We start from the raw sequence: 21,757 nt of genomic DNA, 5'->3' as shown, positions 1-21,757 counted from the left end.
TTCGAGGTTGGAACTGTCAATCATGACATATGGTGTTTTGGTTGGTTACTGCTGAGCCTGGAAGGCAAATGAGTCTATCTCTAAAGACCACACCATGGTCCATGTGTTGCAAGCAGCAGGCAGTGTGGGCCACCAAATTCGGAATAGTACCTTCATCAAGATAAAGCAGAATGCTTTTTTCACCCCTTTCCACCTGGAAAATCACATTCTCATGACTCAGTTTACCACCCGTCCACCTCCTCTGTCTCTCTCGTAGCCTCATGCTAGTCTAGGCATTCCTGAATCTCGTTGTCTGTGTATTAGAATCTTAATTCTGACCAAACATGTATTAAAATCATTTTTCCCCCTTTCCATCAGGAATCCACTCTATTGGCAATCTGGTAGAATGTTACATCTGTACCAAGATGTGTCAAGAGCAATGCCTAGAAAAGTACCAATAGCTTACCAGAGACTATGGCCCTCATTACGACCCTGGCGGTGAAGACCGCCTCAATACGAGTGTGCACATCTCTTCTGGTACCTCCAGGGCAGTAGGAGTGCTGGGCCGTAAGACAGCACCTCCGGGCTGGAGGTCCTCTGAAGACCACCGCGTTAGTATGAGTCGCCAGTCTTCAAGGGTTTCCACGGTGGTAGCACTGCCACGAGAACCCTGGTGGAAAGACCGCCAGTGACAGGAAATTCCTTTTTCCGTCACCAGCAGAAGACTCCCCTAACCCCCTTTCAATTTCAATTCCATGACCCCCACTTCCATGACAGCACCCCCTCCTCCACCCCACCCTCCCCGCATACACGCTTGCATACACACACCCAGCATACATGCATTCACCAACACGCATACATACACGCATACAGACTTACATTCACAAATGCAGACATACACCCACTCACACATGCACACACAACAAGCCCCACCCTCCCACCCAACTCCCCTGTCGGACGATCGACTAACATTGTCTGGTGCGGAGGTCATCCGCCAGGGAACAGGACCCGGCGCTTCCACCCCCGGCAGCGCCCCGCCATCAAGACACCGTCATGGCGTATTACTGCTCATAATACGGCAGGTGGGGTCCTTTTTATGTGGCAGTGACGGCTGTGGAACCTCCTCTGTGCCGCCAACCACCAGCACGACTGCTGACGGATTTCCACCCAAATTGTGGCAGAAATCCTTCAGTACTCATAATATGGTGGTTGGAAGACCACCAGCACTGCAGGTCTTCTGGTGCCCGTGGCTTTGGCGGTCTTTGTAAAAGACCCCCCAAAGTCGTAATGAGGGCCTTTTTTGTTCAGGAGAGCAACAAAGACATGTTTTGTTTATGGCTGGGAGTCCTCACAGCCGGATTGTTCTGGTATTTATGAAATCATAGTCATTGAGAGGGGTTTCCTGTAAACTGCTTGGAGTGACGGACACAAACGGTGGTGGCGGAACTGCTGAATTCAGAGTGGTGTTATGTAAACCAAACGTGGTCATATTCTTCAAAATCGTCAAAATAATGCCATGAGTACCAGGAAAGGGGCATGTGTAAAACTTATAAACTGCCTTGTCCAAGATAGTGGTCTGTACATAGGATACTATCTGAGGTTTCCAAATCAAGATGCACTCTAATGTGTTCTTGCGATGACAGTTTCTTCTTCAAACACATACGAAGAAGGCAATCTCGAAATGAAAATGTGTGTAACACTTTTGTTTCCTATTTTTTAGCCACATTGTACCCCTTTTGTAATATTTTTGTCTGTTATTTTTAAGTCTCACCTGCAACTGGGCATGCGCTGCATGTGCTCTTGCTTGTGAGAGATATTGTATACAACGAGGGACCTGCAGAACACCTATTGCTCAAGATTTGTTGGCTTCACTGTCACTCTTATTTGCTGCCTTCAAATTGTCTCAGGCTAGCTTCACTTCCTCTTCTGACAGCAGGAGTAGAGAGGAAGTACTGATTGCTTCAGCTTGATTACTGTCTGTTCACTGACAGCACTGTGATTTGAGTACTAGTTTTCATTTTTTTCTCCTTCCCTGTCACCCTTTCGAACCTCTGGCCATTTACAGCTATATTTTACTATGCCACACACACTTCAAAGAAGCACTTTTCTCATTTGAAATCTTTAATGTGACAACAGATGTTTTCTGCTTTAATTGGGACAACAGAACGTTTCTGCTTCCGAATGTATTTTCACTAAGACATGAAGAAGAGCTCAATTAATTTCTTTATGTGACAGGAATTTTTGCCAAATGTCATCTTTTTTTCCTTTTTCACACATGGTGAGATTATATGATTTGCTCAGAATCACCGAGGTGTTGTGACAAGACATAAAGAGCATTGGCAATGCCAATAGGTTGCGCCTCTGAGAGTATAGTCTTTACCATTTTCTTTGATTCCTGCTGTACAGCATGGGCATTGCTGTATTTGGAAATAATTTTTAGTCATGCTGAATAGCAGTGTGACTTCTGTGCACCATGGGTAAAAATAATAAAAAAGGACTATGATGCATCCAGCTATAAGCCCTAGCTGGGTCATACTTCTTTTACAAATTAGTTTTAGCCACGTAGCAAAGCATCCACACTGAAGTACAACATGGCTATGAAATACTGTGAAACCTATAGCTCTTCTAGTTGATGCCAATTGGGTTTGCCAATGCTTTTTGCTTCTAGCAATTGAATCGTTATCTGGATTCTACTTTTGGATTTTGTGCACAGCTCATTTCTCATCCAGTCAGAATCTAAAAGATTGCTAACGAGGTTTTTAACGTTTGTGTTTTTTTGTCTTCCTGTTTGAGATCCACTTATGTAGCCAGTTAACACCTTTCATGTGTAGTGTTCTATAGAGTGTGGCTACTGAGGGGAGTTATCCTTCCTTTGAGCAATCAAGACCTTCTTATTATTCAATCCTTGGCATATACCCCTACAGCCTTCCTTCCTAACATATAACTTTCTAGCTCATCTGTAGTATATTTCCTGTTACATATAACAGGAAATCCTTATTTCCTTTTCACTCTGTAGAAAACAACTACATTTCCTCAATCTGTATATTTGAATGCATTTTTATATATGGGACCACTGTTGCAATTAATTATTCCCCCTCTGTCTGCATGATTCTATGTCACACATTTATTGCATCTGTTAATGTATATACAAATAAAAGGCCAACCATAATCAAAGATAGCCACATTCTCCACAAGGAAATATACATATGTACTGCAGTCATTCATACAACTAGTGTCAGCTTTAGGGTGGTGCGATCTGTGCCACTGTACCAGGTGCCAGGTTTGGCCCTAACTGCACTCTAATGGAGTGGGAGGACAGAGCAGACAGGTCATGGTGACACGAACACCCTGCAGAGATTTTTTGTTTTCTCAGCAATTTTTGGGGAATAATAATAACAGCAAGATATCTCTGGTGGTTAATGTACTTACTGGAGTGATTTGTGTTTTATGTAGTCACAGTTTTGACTCATCATAAAGTATTGCGGAGGGTTAATGTGCATGCTACAGAACACAACATATAACAAACAGATCACAGATTTGGGTTACTGCTTTTGTCACAGAGATCACCTTCAGTTTATTAGTTACACTCCTTCTAATATAGCACTGTATGAATAGCTATCAAAGAGCTGTGTGCAAACTAAAGGCTTAAAGTTAGAACGTTATTGTTTTTTTTCTAATTCTCTAATTATTGTAAGGTTGCTAAAAAGGGATATTTTGAGTAGAATTAAATTCATGTAGTATGTAAGTCCTTGTTTCTCCAGACCATGGACTCTTAAAATATATTATCCATGAGAATATATGACATGCGACCCCTACTCCTAGTAGCCCTTGTTGACTTATTTATCATTTCCTGTACATTGATTTACATGCTTGTATGCTGTGCTGTGCTGTGTAGATTTTTATAGTGCGTCAGGGTATCCAATCACTTTCCAGTGGGTAGGCGGGCTTGCCTGTGGGGTAATCGAACAGCCAGGTCTACAGCTTCTTGCGGAATGCCCCACAGAGGACATGATATAGTGAGGAAGGTCGTTCCAAGCCTTTGAGGCGACCATTAAATATGACTTGTGAGGAACAACTGATGAAGTTCGTGATTTAAAAGGCTGAATTCTATTTTGAATAAGTGCTGGAAGAAACTCAAGTGTCCCAGTGTGAGGCAAAAGTAGTGCACAGAGGGGGCATTGCTCAGTGGACGGAGCAGTGCAGCAGACATTTACCACACTGGCACATCACAAAGACCCTGCCTCAGCACACGCAGAAAGGCTTTCACACCAGTCTTTTGTGCACTCACACAAGCTGGGACCAGGGTAGGGAGGCAGGAAATACCAGACAACCCTCGGGGGGAGGAGACACTAGAAGCTTCTTCCACTTCAAAGTGGGATCGAAGTATAAATATTGGACCTGCAGATCAGTCCTGGACCCGTGGACTCTACCAGGAAAGACTGCCCAGCTGTGCACTCTCCCCTGCTGATCTGCTTGCTGATCAAGGACTGCTTTGCTACCAAGGCCCGCTGTTACTGCACCAGGACTCTTCTACTGCTGGAAGCTGCCCTGATGAATCCATGCTTTCCGTGTGGACCTAGAACTCCAGGAAATCTCCAAGGGTTAATTGGCTGGCCCCTGATAAAGCCACATGGGCATAGGCTTCTTTGATGTTGCATCTCTAAGCATATTGACCCAGTGCAATGCAGCCCTCCATCAACTCAAAAGTCACTAAAACAGAGTAAACTATAACACAAGAATGAATTTACAAAGCCAGTAAAACCTACAAATTAAGGCACACAACATGCAGAAATCCAAATGGGGCACACGCACACACACACCATCTAATATACTCCAATACAGATGATTGGCAAACCACTGACAGCTATCCATATGAGCACACTAGCCATAAGTTATAATACTGCAAAACTAGAAATTGCCTTCATAAACAATAGTGTAGCATATTGATGGTTTACTTGTTGATGAGGAATTCTATCTGATGACTGTTACAGAAATATTGTTTCCTAAAAATTATCTTAATCAATTTACCACCATCCTCTTGTTATGCCATTTGTACTTTTTTTGTTCTGCTCATTTCACTTGTAATCATATTTTGGGGCATATTTATGAGCCCCTCGCGTCACCTTGTGCCACATTTGCGGCATTTTTATAGACGCAAATGTGGTGTTAAGGTGGTATTTCCCACGTGCCATATTTACAAAGTGGCACAATGCTTGCCACTTTGTAACCCTTGCACCACATTATGCCTGCGCCAGGCATAATGTATGCAAGGGGGGCGTTATGGTACTCGGGGCCGTAAAAATGGTGCAAAGGAATCTATGAGATTCCTTTGCACCATTTTTATCTGCATTTTTTAATGCCTGCTAATTGCAGGCGTTAAAAAGAGGCTCCCTTTGATTACAATGGGCCTCTAGGTACTTTGTAGGATTAGCATTATAATTTGTGACGCTAGTCCTGCAAATCGCCAGACTAGTGTCACAAATTGTGAGGCTAGTCACCCTAATTACCTTCATGGTGTGCCGTATTATACAAATGGAGCTACCATGGTGGCGTTAGGGGGGCACTAAGGGGTGCAAAAAGGGGACACTTTTCATAAATATGCCCCTTTATCTCAATTTCTCTCACTCTAATTATCATTCAACAGTAAAACGCAGCACAGGAATTAATTTGCCTTGTGTAATCATGCTAGTTGACCTCAACTCCCTCAGTATAATAATAGTATTTCTAACCAAATTTTATAACTATTGTGTTAGTCTAAAACCTTTGGGAAAGAGAATCCTTATAGTGGGTGATGTTAACAGTGACCGTACCTGGGATAGAGACTGTCTAGATTTACTTGATTCTTTAGCTTTTATTCGACATACAAATGGGCCAACACATATTACAGAAAACTGTAACCCTGAAATTGTAAGGAACCTGGGGTAACTATGGATTGTCAAGCCTACAGTGGTCATGTTTCACAATCATTAGAAGAAAACAGAAACACAACTTCAAATAATGAATTAAATATTAATAATAAGAGTGCCAGTGGGGAAAACATACTTGGTGCTCAAAATACATGCTCACACATATGAATAAATGGGCATGTGAGGGACCAGCAAAGGAGGATCGTGCTCAGGCGGTCCCTTTGATTATCATTTCCAGGATAATATATTTCTACCTAACTATACATCAATTTGGCTTCTTCCTTTGAGTGGACCAATCGTTTTAGACACACTTTTGTTGTATTTTGGTAATCTCTGCCAGAACCCTCAATCTGGGCTCCCACCTGCTTCTCATGCTATTGTCCTCCTCTATACATCTTACTCTTGAGTTTGCAATAATGAAACACTGGTGACTTTGTAATTTAAGTATCCTTGATGCATTGCGTACATAGAGGGTCATAAGTAATGTACTTGTGTATGTCACATTTACATGCAATTTATTAATATTTATGTGTAATGGTTTTTGAGCACCGAGCACGTTTTACTCACTAATACAGTCCTACTATTTCTGTTTAATTCCTTTTTTTAACTCATTTTTTTGTCTATTCTGTTATCAAAATGCTATTATTTTAATATTTCTTCTTATGATTTTGAACCAGGGAGCACAGTTGTTTGGCAACACACACTGCAGGTCACTTTGGGGCACAGTTATATGCGTCTAGTGCCACCAGAGTGTCACTTTTAGCAATGCTCCGGTGGCGCTGTGCACTGCGCTGTATTGACAAGATGGCGCTGAGCCACTTTTTGTGGCTTAATGTCGCCTTGTAAATATGGGCCCCTCTAACGCAGTTTTCTGTGGCAGAGGGACATGCAATGGGTGTTGCTGTAGGCATTCCACTGCAACACATATCGCTTTTGGTGCTGCCCCAGTTGTACAAGAATTTGTAAATCTGTGGAAGCGCCAAAAACGAATGCCACTCCAGGGGTGCGTTAGCATGGCGCAATGAGGAGAAATACTTTTATTTCTTGTTGTTTTTGCTTTTTCTGTGTGTGCTGCATTCTGACCCTGCTGTGAGGGGCATCAGTATACGAAGACTATGTCCAGAGAGCTGTCTGGCAAAGATATTCGAATGGCGAACTAGCCTACACACATTTCATCATGCTAATTTGGACAGGATACTAAATTCGTTAATTCTGAAATTTCCTAGTTGATCCGGTAACTGTCGAGCAGACAATAGTGTGGGTGTGGACCGGCCTGCAAAGCCCCCTTCACTGGGCCTGGGTGTTTCTGTCTGCCTACAGTAGCACTGCAGCACACTTGTATCCAATGCACATATTTTCGCTGCACTGGAATGAACAAAAGAGGTCCTGGAATTCCCTCTGCATGAGCATGTACTACCTTCCTGAGGCAGTACCTTGGAACTTTCTACAACGCTCTACAGAAAGCAACAGCTATCAGGGAAAATAAGTATCGAACACGTACATAAATTTATGCACAACATAAGTAAAATGGGCCTCTTTTTCGACACACTGTGGAATTAAATACATTATAAAAAAAAAAAAATCTCAGCTTTGCTTTTAAAGCACTTTGCACTCGAATTCTGTGATTAGCCAAAAGTAGTAAAGTTATTTAACAGTGTAGGGTACACTTGCATGCGTAAATGACTCACATCTGTAAATCACCTTTGTGAAGAGCCCTGATTATGTCCAGTAAAAGTGTTTAAAGCTACTCTACAGAGACAGTGTCCTAACGCATGGGTTTGCAATGAGCTGTTCAAAAGAATCAGGATGTCAATTAGAGTGAAAGCGGTGGGCATGATGGGTCTTGAAACAAAAACAGTTCTGCTCTCCAATTACAATCATTTTACAACTTATGTTGATAAAGTACAAACTTCTACTTTCTTTGTGGGCTGTAGCTGCTGTTGTAGGCTTGCTCTGAGTGCATTCTTCAGTTGACAGTTCCCTGCTGTCCTACTCTTAAATTTAAGACGCCTTAGAGGAAGAGGCCCCACCCCTTCCTGGAAAAAAACATTTAAAACGACATGTTTATATTTTTCTGTTGCTAAAAGCAATATTTACCAGAACTACGGGGCATCAGTGAGTAATAATGGCTTTTATTTCTCCTTCCCTCGTTGTGGGTCTTTGCTTGCGACTGAGGCCCATAATTCTGTGGAGAGCAATTAACAGCCGTTATTGCCCCGAGGTGCAAGCAATAATGCTAGCATGCATTCTGAGTCATTACTCCGGTCACCTGCAATAGAAATGCCAAGTGCTGTCAAAAATGTTGTAATTCTTTGAGTGCATTTTTCCACGAGTAGACTGTTGTCCTGAGACACGACTGAGTCTGAGCTCCTACTGTACGCCAATGACTGTCCACGATATTAATGAATTTCTGTGCGGTTTGAATTTAACAGATGTGTAGGCACAAAATCTAGTTTTGCTATCTCTTGATCTCTCCAGCCAGTTTAATCTAACATTTTATTACTTGATTTTCAATCTCGCATCCACACTACAGAGAAGACAGAGCCTGCAGTCTTTGACACCAGCAAGCTCCTGCAGTTGCACGGTAAAGGGCAATATTTTGCTCTGATCTTATTGGATTGTTGGTGCCATTAAGAACCATGGACCGTGGGCAGCTGTGCAATTGACTGGACCGGTAACAGGGGGTGGGGGAGGGCCCTTGGAATTGACCCCTTCACGTTTGAAGAAGTGCGTTTGACTAAGATCAATAAGGCCTTCTCCCGGAAGCTGATGGGTGCGCCCCCACAGTTCTCACTCTGCCCTTGTTGTTCAATATTTACAGAATCTCTCGTCTGAATACTGTCTGCCCATAGTCTGAGGTTTCAGAAGTATGCGGACAATAAACCGTTTTTTCTATTTGAATGACCCATAAAAGTTTTTTCTTGAATTGTATGGAGGTTCTTTTGATTCCTGTTCAGTCACACACTGCAGTAGGCAAAATCTTGGATGCCCATAAAAAAAAAATATATATGGGGACAATAAAGGTTGCGATATAGGTAATTACCTGCCACAAATCTCCTCATTCTGAGTCCCATTACAAAATAGCACTGAAATCAACATCGCGAAATACCGAGTTTATGCATTAAAAAGAGCCGTCACGCACAAAACCTGATTCCTGCTGCACTGGCTGTGATAATTCTCTGCATACCTTGGCACCGGTTGCGGCTCACGCGCCAAGGGAACCTGTGACTATGGGCGGAAGGTACTGTCCGTTCTTGAACTGCAGGTGTGGCGCATGAGACCGACCTTCCTGATAGCCCGTGAGGTGTAAAAATCCATTGACAACATTGCTCCGTCCCCTAGATCGGACACCATAAAGACCTGATTGCTTTCAGTTTAAAAAAAACGAATGCGGGCCCTAAACTACTAAATTAACTTTAGACTTATTTCACTCCTGTGGATAATGGCTAATTTGCTGGAGAAGTTAGTAAGGAGGCAACTCTCCCATCTGTTACATGACTCACAATCTGGATTCAGCCCTGAATCAGCTTTACTTGAAGTGACTGAGTTTATGAAGGAAAATCTTGACCAAACCTCCGCTGCAATGGTGGTTTTACTTGAAACGGTTCCGCATCCTATTCTGCTAAATAGGCCTAGTAGGATTGGAATCCGAGGACAAGCCTGGTCCTGGCCTAAATCTTTTATTGAAGATAGGATGCAGGCAGTTGTTCTCCCCCCTTACACCTCTTCCTCTAACCCTTTAGTGTGTAGTGTGCCGCAGGGTGCGGCGCTGACCCACACCATTCTCAAAATATATCTGGAGCTGTTAGTGAGGCTAGTGGGATCCTGGGTGTATTTTGGTCTCTTGAACTAACGACATGCAGCTCCTATTGTCCTCTCAGGAGAATAAGGTTGAAGATGTGCGTTCCTTTAACATTGCATTGTCAGTTGTAGAATGGATGACTGACAATGGTCTTAAACTTAATTCTGAAAAAAATGAGATTTTTTTTTGGCACCAAGAACACCCCTGGTTCCCTCAATAGGTGGCCGGCGTAACCTGGTGTCTCCCCTCTACCAGCACCAACTGTAGCAAATTTGGGTATTAAATTTGATTCCAACCTTTCATTTGAATCCCAAATTAAGGCTATTCCTGCCAACTGTTTTGCTATGAGTAGGTGTCTAAAAAGGGTGCTACATATAGTGCCTGAAGAGATGTGTAAGACTATTGTTCACGCTTTGCTGACTTCTAAATGGGATCATGCTAATAGTTTTTATTGGGTCTACTGGCATATCTGATTCAGCGACATCAGGTGATTCAAAATTCTGCTGCTCGTCTGGTCCTGATACGGGTTGCTGTGACTCTTTATTTCCTGCAACGTCACTGGTTACCTGTAACCAAGCAGATACAATTTAAGGCACTAACTTTTGCCTTTAGAGCATTTGAACAGAAAAGACCCCTTTATTTAAGGATGAGATTCAAGCCTTACCACCAGGTGAGGATAATTGAAATCGAACAATCCAATCCTTCTTCAGCTGCCTTGGATTCGCAAGGCTAGGAGAGGTGGGAGATCTTTCTTGCTTCCTCACCTCTCACCTTTGGAACTCTCCTCCACTCAGTCTGTGCCTCAGTGTGTCAGAAACTGCTTTTAGAAAGAACCTAAAAACTTTGCTTTATAATTCTTGCTTGGCTGGCACCTAAGTTGGGTTGAGCTGTCTGTAGCATGGCCATCAGACCTTTGCTGTTAGCTCCGGGTTGCCTCTTCGGAGGCAGCTGTAAGCTTTATAAATGGTATTGTATTCTATTGTATTGGTATTAAACGATGCACAATGAAATGGCTGGCAAAATCTGCATCCAGTTTGGTGCATTCAAGTTTATCTGGGCTTTTGTGAGGTCCATATTTATGTGCCTGTGTGGTTAGTTGGACTCACATGCGCGCTGACTCTGTTCTGGGATTTCTTATTGTGATCATTATGGAGCAGTTATTAATTGATGGGATTGCATACATTTTTTTGTTAAGTTCTGCAGCATTGTTTTCACGAGTTCTGTTTTTTGTGGAGGTTCCACTTTGGTAAATTATATTCAAGGGGCTTAGAATGATTGCAATAACTTACCACCTTCTTTTACTGTGGGCCATCCAAGTTGCTCTTGCTGGGTTTTACCAACTCTGCATGTGGTCAACTGCATACGGTTAAATTGCATGAGTACTCCATTTCACCACTGCTTTCAACCTGAAACTTGAGGTAATAGATCCATCAGACCTGTTTTTCTAGCCTGCAGAACTAAATATTCTGAGAAATGTAGTTTCACTCTTTCAGTTTGTACCATTGCCAACAAGACCCAGCATGCTTAGGATTATGGGCTGTAAACCTATGACTGGCTGAACGTCATCCTTGAATTCAGATTTAGTAAATGGTCTTTCAGCTAAGATTTCACATTTAGAAGGCATGAACAATAATTTTAGGAGTTGGAATGATATACTAGATCCTATGGGATTGCTATTCCTGTGATAGCAGGAGGCCCATACAGGAATCAGCTACATAACACTTCACTTGGTCTAACACATTTTTAGATCTGGCATTAGCCAACATCTTTTGAAGTTACTAAAATTATATGTATAACACAATGTTTTCAAATAGGTGCTCTTAGCCTGTTCACTTTGCGCATTGGCTCGTTATTGTGTCATCCACATTTTTCTATGTCCCTAGCTGGTGCACAAAGGTGCACCAGACTCAAGATACACAACTGTCTGGAACCAGCCAAAGAAGTCAACGATGCATAGTCCTTTGCAAACATTTTTTTTCAATGTAATCCACTTTTTTATTAGTTTATCATACTTTAATGTTTTTCTTCCCACTTAATCAAAGGCAGTGCATTTTTAGTATGCAAGTTCATAAGAAATGCCAGTCCAGGCTTTTTTCAGATGAGATGCCAATCCAGGCTTTTTTCAGATGAGATGCCAATCCAGGCTTTTTTTCAGATGAGATGCCAGTCCAGGCTTTTTTCAGATGAGATGCCAATCCAGGCTTTTTTTCAGATGAGATGCCAATCCAGGCTTTTTTCAGATGAGATGCCAATCCAGGCTTAGTTTTCAGATGAGATGCCAATCCAGGCTTTTTTCAGATGAGATGCCAATCCAGGCTTTTTTTCAGATGAGATGTCAATCCAGGCTTTTTCTTGCAGCAAGTGACAATTCTTCCTTCATTATACATGACCATATTATTGGAAACCCAATGCATGTCGGGCATAAGCCCTTCATCAAGGGTAGATGTGGTGCAGAAAATGATCACATCTGATCCACTATTGTCAACATATAAAAAAATATGAGATTATGAGAAACTGGATACCACTTTCATTATGTGCAACTTAATTGAATACTAAGTCATAAACCCTCAATGAACGTGGTAGTCTCTGATTAGACAAATGCTCATGTGAAACTGTTGATTAAAATAAGAATTCCTCCTGAACAACTTGCCAAATGGTGATACCTTTTTCATTGTGTAACTCAGAATATATCCGGTGCTTAACCATTATGTTAAAAAAATGTGCATCATGCAGGAAAACACATTAGAGAAATTCCAGAATGAGAACCCAACTCTAAACTCGGTGTGTGAATAAAACACAATGCTAAGCTGATATCGCTTAACCCTTTCACCACCTCGAAAGCATGCATATTGAAAATTATGTTGTCTTTGAATAAACATTGCAGAAAAAACAATGGAGTATGATAACTAATGAAAAAGTGGATTACCTTGAAAAATTGTTTACAAATGACAATTCATCGTTGACTCCATTAGCTGATGCAAGATGGTTGTGCATCTTGGGTGTGGTGCTCCTTTCTGCACCAGCTAGTAATATAGTATTTTTGGCATGTTTTTGGGACGAGCATGTGCCAGGGTCTCAGCCCCAAAACTTTGCCTGTGAGCACTCCTAAAACCTCATTGATGATTCAGTTTAAATGGTTTAAACTGGTGTGTATTATACCATTCATATTATAATTCACATTTTCTCCCTCCCAAAACATCAAATAGTATGGGGCAATGGGTCAGCCAACTTCAGCCATTGGCTAACTTCCTTGTGAGTCTTGGAATCCTGTCGTTTCACTAGGAGTACTTAAAGTAGTTCCCTTCCGTACCAAGTTCCACTATGTCAATGCATGCTTTTGGAGCCTAAAAATGTTTTTGCTTTAACCAACTTTTTTTATTTTGATGAGGGTCTGACAGCTTCTACAACAATAAAGTTTTGGAAAAAAGTGACAAAACAAAACAAGCATTGACAAAGCCAAGAGGCTGGCAGCCAACACCAGGCCTATTGGATTTGCCCAAGCTTGTTGTTACTGGTAGGAGCTGTGCACTGAGCAATACGATGTCTCCACAAGCAATCATACAGTGTCACCTCATATATAGCTGCAGAGGACAGGTGTGAAAGTTTGGATCCATGGGCACCAGGGCTCCAAAAGCCTGTGGGCCCTATCTTTAACAGGAGTCATATTTAAGACAGTCAATTAATCAATCAAGCGCAGCCCTGACACCGTTACGGGTCTCTGGGCCCTCGAGGAGCCGAGTCTCCATCGAAGAGCCATGTCTTAAGCTGTTTTCTGAACACCGCTAAGTAGGGGGATGTCCTGTGGTGAGGGGTAGACTGTTCCAGGATTTGGCAATGATGTAATAGAAGGAGCAGCCACCACTATGGGAGCAGTGGAAGTCATGCGCGAGATGGAAGGACATGGAGCAAGGCTGTCTTGCGGGGGGATAGACTGTAAGTATGTGGTTGATGTATGTTGATCCCTGATTGTGTAGTGCTTTGAAGACCAGAGTGAGGATTTTGAATTGGCACCTCTTCTGGACCGGGAGCCAATGAAGGGCTGTGAGACAGTGTGTGGTTTTACACTGCCATAAACAGCCTGTATGAAAACAGGAGCCTCTGCAATATAACATCTGGTATCAAACACAGTGAATACTTTTCACATCATCCTCCTTGTCTAACAACTGCAGGTGTACCACAAACAGCCCTGCCAAGTTTTCTAGGTCTGAGTGTGACTAGCTGTTACAATCCAGGTGCTTTCTTTGAACTCAGGGACTTGGGGTCTTTTTTATCCATTATAAAACCCGGAATGCAAGTTCCAGAATTGAAACAAAAAATTGACTGGAGCTGCTCACTGGAAAACCTGCCAGCTATACCTTAAATGACTCTATCTACAAATAGCTTTCTTGTAAAAATTAACTGACTGTCTTTGCAAACCGCTGCTATAATGTCTTTCACATACAACATAAATAGTCTGTAATTCATTGCACAAATGAGGACAGGGCCAGACTGGGAACCCAAAGCTGTCCTGGCAAATTTTGTCAGACCTCATAGTGTAATTAGCAAGCGAACCTGATACAATGGGGTTTGAGGGTTTCTCCTCTCCCAAGAACATTTGGAAAAAAATGGCAAAAATGGTGGTATTCGTTTTTAAAGCATAGTAAATGATGACCCTACAGAGCACCAGGGTATAGCAATCTTCAATGGGGCTCTTCATGATTCCCTCACCATCACCCTCTAACAGTGCCGCTCATCTCTCTATAACCCCTCTCTTGCACCTGTTTCATTTATTTTATAGTACCCTTCTTACCAGCGTATGGTGTTAGAGCACTTTACATCACACAAACATGCAGAGACAATGAATCATTTGTGTGTAAATCAGTGTATAGAAAATGTTATATAAAACAAAGGGGACTACAATGTCATCCATACTGGTAGGACTTTTTTAAGTGGTTGGTCTGGGGAAGTATAAACTCAGAATTCAGAATGCAACACACTGGTTAAGGTTGACTTTACTAGTAACAATTTATTTCTAGCCAAACAAACCCTTTTTTTTAGCAAAATTAGGATAATCAAAGACTGGGAAAAATATAACTTTCTAATCTGTACCATGCAGTTTGCATGCAGCTCTTTGATGGCAGTCCACAGCTCACTGTGATAGATTATGATTCCTACTCATGACCTGCACAGTAACAAAAAGATCTCTATGACAAAAGTAGTATCCCCCTGAGCTATGTACAAAACATACTGTTCTTTAATCTGCAGAGTATACATTCTTTGCAGCAGGCGCATTAACCCTCTATACGTTAGATGAATCAAAACTGCCACTGGACAAAACTTCATCTCTCTCCAGCAGGTCCATTAATCACCAGTGTTATCTTGGCACTTTTATTGTTGGTTGAAAACTGTTGGATATACATGGAACTCTGCAGTGCTTTTAAAACCGCTGCACTGCTACAAAACCTGCTCCCCACTAAAAAAGAAAAGCGTCCCCACCACACTTCCAGCCTCCCGGTAAACGCCAGGTACAGCCAGTCCGGCCTTGAATGAGGACAAGTGAGAGCTTCTTCTGTTGGTTTTGTGCCCCAAAGTACTCTATCTGTCTTTTCAACTTCTTTGCTTTTATATTAAACACAAGGGCCCTCATTATGACCTTGGCGGGCGGTCATTATGAGATCCCCGCTGGGCCGGCGGGGATCTCGGCCGCAACATAGGTGCCGGCTCCAAATGGAGCCGGTGGTGTTGCGGCCGTGCGACGGGTGCAGTTGCACCCGTCGTGCTTTTCACTGTCTGCTCAGCAGACAGTGAAAAGCTGCATCGGGCCCTGTCAGGGGGCCCCTGCAATGCCCATGCCAGTGGCTCCAGGGGCCCCGCGACTCCCCGTACCGCCGGCCTTTTCCTGGCGGTTCAAACCGCCAGGAAAAGGCTGGCGGTACGGGGACTCGTAATCCCCTGGGCAGCGCTGCAAGCAGCGCTGCCCTGGCGGATTATCACCGCCGGGGCAAATTTGGCGGGAAACCGCCGGCTCCGGCGGTGCGACTGCGGTGCTACTGCCGCGTCGTAATCCCCTCTGAAGCACCGCCAGCCTGTTGGCGATGCTTCAGCCAAAACAGCCCTGGCGGTCTTGGACCGCCAGGGTTGTAATGCGGGCCAAGGTGTTTTTCATCTAATATTATGATTTTTTGACTGAAGCCAACACCTCTCTTTCTCGGTTCTTTAGAAGTCGGAGGGCAAAACGTCTAGGTTCACGTGAGGCAAGGAAGGGAACACTATCTCTTTTTAACCATCCGAGGCCGCACTTCCAAGTCAACCAGAGAATGTAAACAAACAGCTTAAGCGGATCATCTTACCGGAGTCCAGCAGGTTGGCCGGTGAATGTGACTTTAATGTGACATTGATTTCAAGGTGATAGGCGGAAATGCTCGCTGTGCTCCTGCCCTGCAGGGTAATTGGAGAGGGTCCGTAACCCAAAGCCCCCTTTGTGCTTCCTCTGCAGATGCTATGATGGACAGTCTGAGCAGGGGAGGTTGACTAAATAACAGCCAGTCACTCCGGCCATGGCTTGCCAGTTCATCAGTTTAATGAAAAACTGCAGTGCTTGTAACACAAGCCCAGCCACACACATGAGCTCTGACAAAGAATGGCCAGCTTGTTTCTGTGATAAACAGCATCGTGGAACCTTGCACTGTGTTGTCTTGGTTCACTACAAACCGGTGCACCCACAGGGCTTAGGCCTCAACCACTTGCCACACTTAGAGGTACAGGTGAAAACAGGGCACAAGTACTAAAAAGCAGAAGTGGGGGGACTAACCAAATTAGCCAGTATGCGAGTAACATCATGGCGCATAACATCACAGTGTGTAACATCATGGAGCGTGGATTCACATGTAGCATCACAGGCAGTGGCGTAACAAAGGGCCCTGCAGCCCCGATTGTGCAGGGGGACTCCCCGAGCTCCAGGGGCCCCCTTTAGCACTGTAACCAGGCCTAAGAGCTCCCGAATGAGTCCAGAGGGAAGGCCCTCAATGTACTTTGAAGCGGCCCCCTCAAGTTTTGTTACGCCACTGATCACAGGAAGTGGCATTACGACCCATGACCTCACAGGGAATGACATCACAGGAAGTGCCATCAAATCTTAAGACCTCATACAGGTTTAGCAGGTCTACCATGATTACATTTGAGCGCATTTCAATATTTAACAAATGAGAATTTTTGTTGGGCTTGTGCCATAAAAAGTGACACAACCCTGATGAAAATCTAGGCCTCAACTTATACATTTATTTTTTAATAACCCTGCCACCAAGAACTTGGCAACAAGGAGGAATGTGGCAATAAAGTTGTTCTGCTTAATTGGTTGCAAACTCTGCATTCTAAAATATCTTATGGGATTAAGGCACCTGCTGCAGTGATCTTTGTATGCCCGTTAAATCCCAGGGAATAATAATAATAATGGTTAAATAACATTAAAGGGTAATGCATTTGCTGGAAAGTCTGTGTTTTGTCTAGCCCCAGTTTTGAATCAAAGTAGAGGGTTAATGTCTCTCATGCAAAGCACAACATCTAAAATGCAAATGACAGATTTTTATTTAATGGAGCTAGGTATGTGAGTTACTGCTTTTAACACAGAGATCAGTTTGTTACTAGCAAATCATAAATTGTAATCCTTCTAATATATCACAGTGAGCTAAGTAACTATGAAGGACATGTGACTCCTACACCTTGTAACCCTAGCTATCTTATGTAACACATTTTGTACATTGATTTATATATTTATAGGATTTATTTTCAATGTTTAATGTGTATGTGTGTAAGTGCTCTGACACCCTGCACTAGGTTGAGTAGCGCTATAAAAGAAATAAAACAAAATTGTGGTATAAATACTATGATTTTGTGTTATTTATTTTATAGCGCTACTTGTCCTAGTTTTTTATTTCATTGTTATTTGTGCAAATACTGGAACAGAACAACAAATCTGACAGTGCTGCAGTGCATGAAAATATCTCATAAACAGGGATTGAGCAAGTAAAAATCACGCCTCCCTTAAGTATTTGTGAAGTGATAACAAGGGGTGTGCCTTTGTTTCAGCTCCCTTGCATCTAGGTGTGAGGCTCAGAAAGCTCCCAGTCAACATAGTGGCACAAAAGGAGGCCTAATAGCCCCTTAAATTCATCCTTCGTTATGGGCCCAGCTAGAGATTGCAATATGAGAGCCCCCTCCCTGCATGCATGTTGCTGCTGAAAAACAAAAGCAGACAAGGTGCAGGCGCTGCTGAATGTGTCCTGGTGTCTGAAAATTACACCTGGACAAGTTCAGCATATTTCAGCAGGGCTCCCTTCTTGCAGGGTCGACGCTGTCCACACTCTGCAAATAGTGGGTGGATGCCGTGTATCCATGTGTACCCCCGACTTGAGTCCTGGTTGCAAATAAGGGCTAGTCAGGGCCAGCATTTTCTACAACTGACTTGCTTGTTGGTACTCCCCTTAGTCATACCATCAGCATTCTAAACTACCTTTAACTGCGCAAGTGTGAAGGGGGTGACATTCCCTCGCTCTGGAAAAAACACATAATAACGAGTTCTGGGAGGCTCCCGGGAGGGTGTTGTCCACTGGGGTCCACATGGAGGTGCTAGCTGAGTCTCCCCCAGGGGTGGTGATTGAGGCCTAGTGGGTCACCTGATGGTAAAAGTGAGACTACACGAGCCCATGCCTGCTAGCATGATGATGAATTTGTGGACAGTGTAAGTCCCACAATCAAGGGGCCATGCACCAGGATCAAAAGGGGAATGGATCAGCTGCCAATAACCCCAAGAGCTGGTCGGGAAACTGAAACAAGCCAACAATGCACATCATCCATGGGACAGGCACCCACACTATGGTGATATACCAAGGACACCAGAAAGTATGGTTGACCAAAAAATAAAAAGGGTAGACATTGGTAGAGAGGGTGAAGAGGGCTCAGAGACAGGGCAAACAGGAGCAGAAGAAGAAATGGTAGCTATGCCACCACATAGAAGCAATGCAGAAAAATCAGAAGACACAGTGAAGGGGAGGGCCACATAAACTCTGGTGGCACTACAGCTGGACAAAAGTGGGGAGAGATGGTGAGGGCCCTGACCCCATTGAGGAGGATGAGAGCCACCAGCAAAGTGAGGCACGGTGGCAAAAGGATGAAAGGACAACGAAGGATAGGGCTCATTTTGTCTCCAGAACAATAGTTACATTAAAGGGGCAGCAAAAATGGAAATATCTAAAACTATCGTGAGCTCTGGTCAAACAACCGTAGGCGACAAACATAGCTACAAAAAGAGATAGGGACAAGAATTGGAACTTTGGCACCCCCAAAGATATACAGAGGAGTCACTGAATCAAAGGAGTCAGAGGGGACTTCATAGGTACATGGCAACAATTTCCAGTATATGGGGTGTGAGCAAACCATTGAGGTCATGTGATGCAAAGCATGAAGGAGAAAATATGTATGGGAAATACAAAGATTAATGCAAATCCCAGTACACCACTCTTTCCATGGGTGTCACAGCACTTTCGGATTCAGCTGATAACTTTACAAAGGGTGTTGCTCTGGGTAAGTTCAAATATGAGTCTTCCAAATGCGGGCTCCAATGGTATGCCTTCAATAGACCTCCAAGGGTGCCTTCAGTGGAAAATAGATTTCTGGCAAAGCCAGTGCACTAGTGAAGCTAGAGGAAATGAGGGAATGATTGTTTAAATTGTGATAGTTGGTGGGGGACCATATTTAAGAAATGGAGTTGCAAGCTAAGATTACCAAAGCATGTTCCAGAACTGTTGAATTGTGCACGCAGGGTGATGGGACCAGGCAGGGGGGCTTTCACAGGCTTAGGAAACTCTACATGAAGACACATCTAATTCACATTACAGCATGAGGATGATGGGCAGGGTATGTAGAAGCATGCAGAGTTGGTAGCAGTTACTGTGACAATGTGGTGGTGTGTTTGGCAGGCTTTTATGTGTTTTGTGTTGCATGCAAAGCACGGCTAATTTCAGGCAATGTATGCTGACTTAACATTCTTTTGTTCCTTGAGACGCTGTGTATGCAAGGTAGAAGGAAAAGGCCTAGAAGTAGGAAGGATGCCAACTTGCCCATTTTACATATTTTTGTAGCTAATAAATGTGTGCAAGGATTGCCATGTTTTTTTCTAAAAAGACTGAGAAGGAAAATGTACATTAGTTTGTAAATGTAATGTTTGTGTACATGATAGCTGAAGAGATGGCTAGAGCAGAGGTGGCCTTCTTTTTTTGACCTGCAGTAAGAAACAAGAAAAGCACTCTCAAGCTCCTGCATACATATTTGAATAACAGTCATTGTTCGAGTTTCCTATATAATGATATAGGGGCTGACCCCACCTCACTATATTGAACGCCATGCCTGTAAAAACTGTATAAGGCATTGCTTCAGAGGGTGATGATGGGCTCAGACTGGTTGCTGAAGTGGGTGCTGATCCATGGCGCTCCAACTTTGAGGCTGAAGGTAACATAAGTATGGTGGGAGGCATTGCATGTCTTGTATATTACCATATCAATGTATGTCTAAAACTACTCCACCATGCCATTAGAAAGCTGGTTGCAATACCTTTAGGTAAAACTAGTAAATGTAACTGGGATATACTTGGCATTTGTCCTTATCCGTATAATTGTTACTGAGCTGTTGATACCACATACAATCATTCTCATGCACATGATTTGTAAACACGTAGCATATGCTAAATAATCAAATAGAAAAATACCAATTATTGTGTGTTACCTCAGTAAAGCAATTGTTATCACGTGGATTAAATGCTAGAACATTGAACGCAAGCTGCTGGCACTTGTTATAGAATATTGGATCCATGCTGGGCAGATACTTGCCTAACTAAGGTGATGGAAAAAGTGGAAGAGTGGTCATGCTTGAAAAGATTGAAGGTCACTTAGGAAAGGTTAATTAAGATGGGTGTAAGGGGCATCAAACTAAAGAAGCATTTGCAATGCAATAGGTCTCGCAGTTTCTTGAGTTAGAGCTATTGGAATTGTAAATACAGAACTGAACTTTTCTTGCCACATAAATCGGTGAACCCTGTCTCTTAATTTTATCTTTTCCTGCCATGTTTTGGTGGTCACTGACGGCTACTGGCATCAGAATTCACAAGCCCTTGAGGAGAGACGAGTTGAGTGCTCTACTGGAAAAGTATTTTCTTTTTATTTTAACAAAATGAAGTCTTGCAAGCATTCTTGCCTCGCATTTCAATGAGTAGAGCAACCTGAGAAGATTTATGGCCCCAAAAAAGGAGCTAAGCAATGCCCTGTGTACAATGCTGTGAGTGCTGGCAGGGAAAGAACCTGGAGAGAGAGACTCCATATGCAAAGGTAAGCAAGTTTCACATCATTACGTCTAGGTTTAGCTACATTCTACAAGAAAGAGCATATAATGGCTTTGGTGAGCAGTGAGCGAAACAACCGGCTGTTTCTTTTGTAAAATAAGCTTATTTTAAGAGCCAGAGGTAAACGATGATAGCACTGGAATAAAGCCAAAACAAATGTCAGCTACATGGGAGAAGGTGGGAGGAAAGGAAGGCTGCAATAAAACGCAGTCAGCTACCAGCCTTAAACACTCAAAGTGAAAGGGGAACACCAAAGAAATAACAAAAATAGTCTGTCACAGCAACAAATAAAGAAACCAAAGTGAATAATACAGTAGTTGGTCACTGCTCTGAAACAGAAAAAGGAGGGAGAAAAAGGAAGAATTGACCACTAGCAAGCGAGAATTTTTAAAGGACACTGCAACCAACAAATGAAATTGCTTTAAGCCATTGAAAGTATACTAAAAGTATACACAAGGTTGAACGCTTATGCTCAACCTAATGAGCAGGTCATTTTTGCAGTTTGGGGCCTGTAGGCTGGACAAGAGATCAGTAGGTAAAACACAGGTTTGAACTGAATGCCAGAACAGAATGGGGGATGCTAGGTCTGGCTGGGAAAGATTGGCCATTTAAAATAAAGTGAAAACTTAAAACAACAGCTTGATAATGTTAGGGAAAAGAGGAGAAAAGCGGTTGTTAGAGCCAAGAAATGAAGTTTGATTT

This window comes from Pleurodeles waltl, chromosome 6 (genome assembly GCF_031143425.1).
Source record: "Pleurodeles waltl isolate 20211129_DDA chromosome 6, aPleWal1.hap1.20221129, whole genome shotgun sequence".
NCBI classification, from domain to species: domain Eukaryota; kingdom Metazoa; phylum Chordata; class Amphibia; order Caudata; family Salamandridae; genus Pleurodeles; species Pleurodeles waltl.
Note: the sequence above shows the minus strand (reverse complement) of the source record.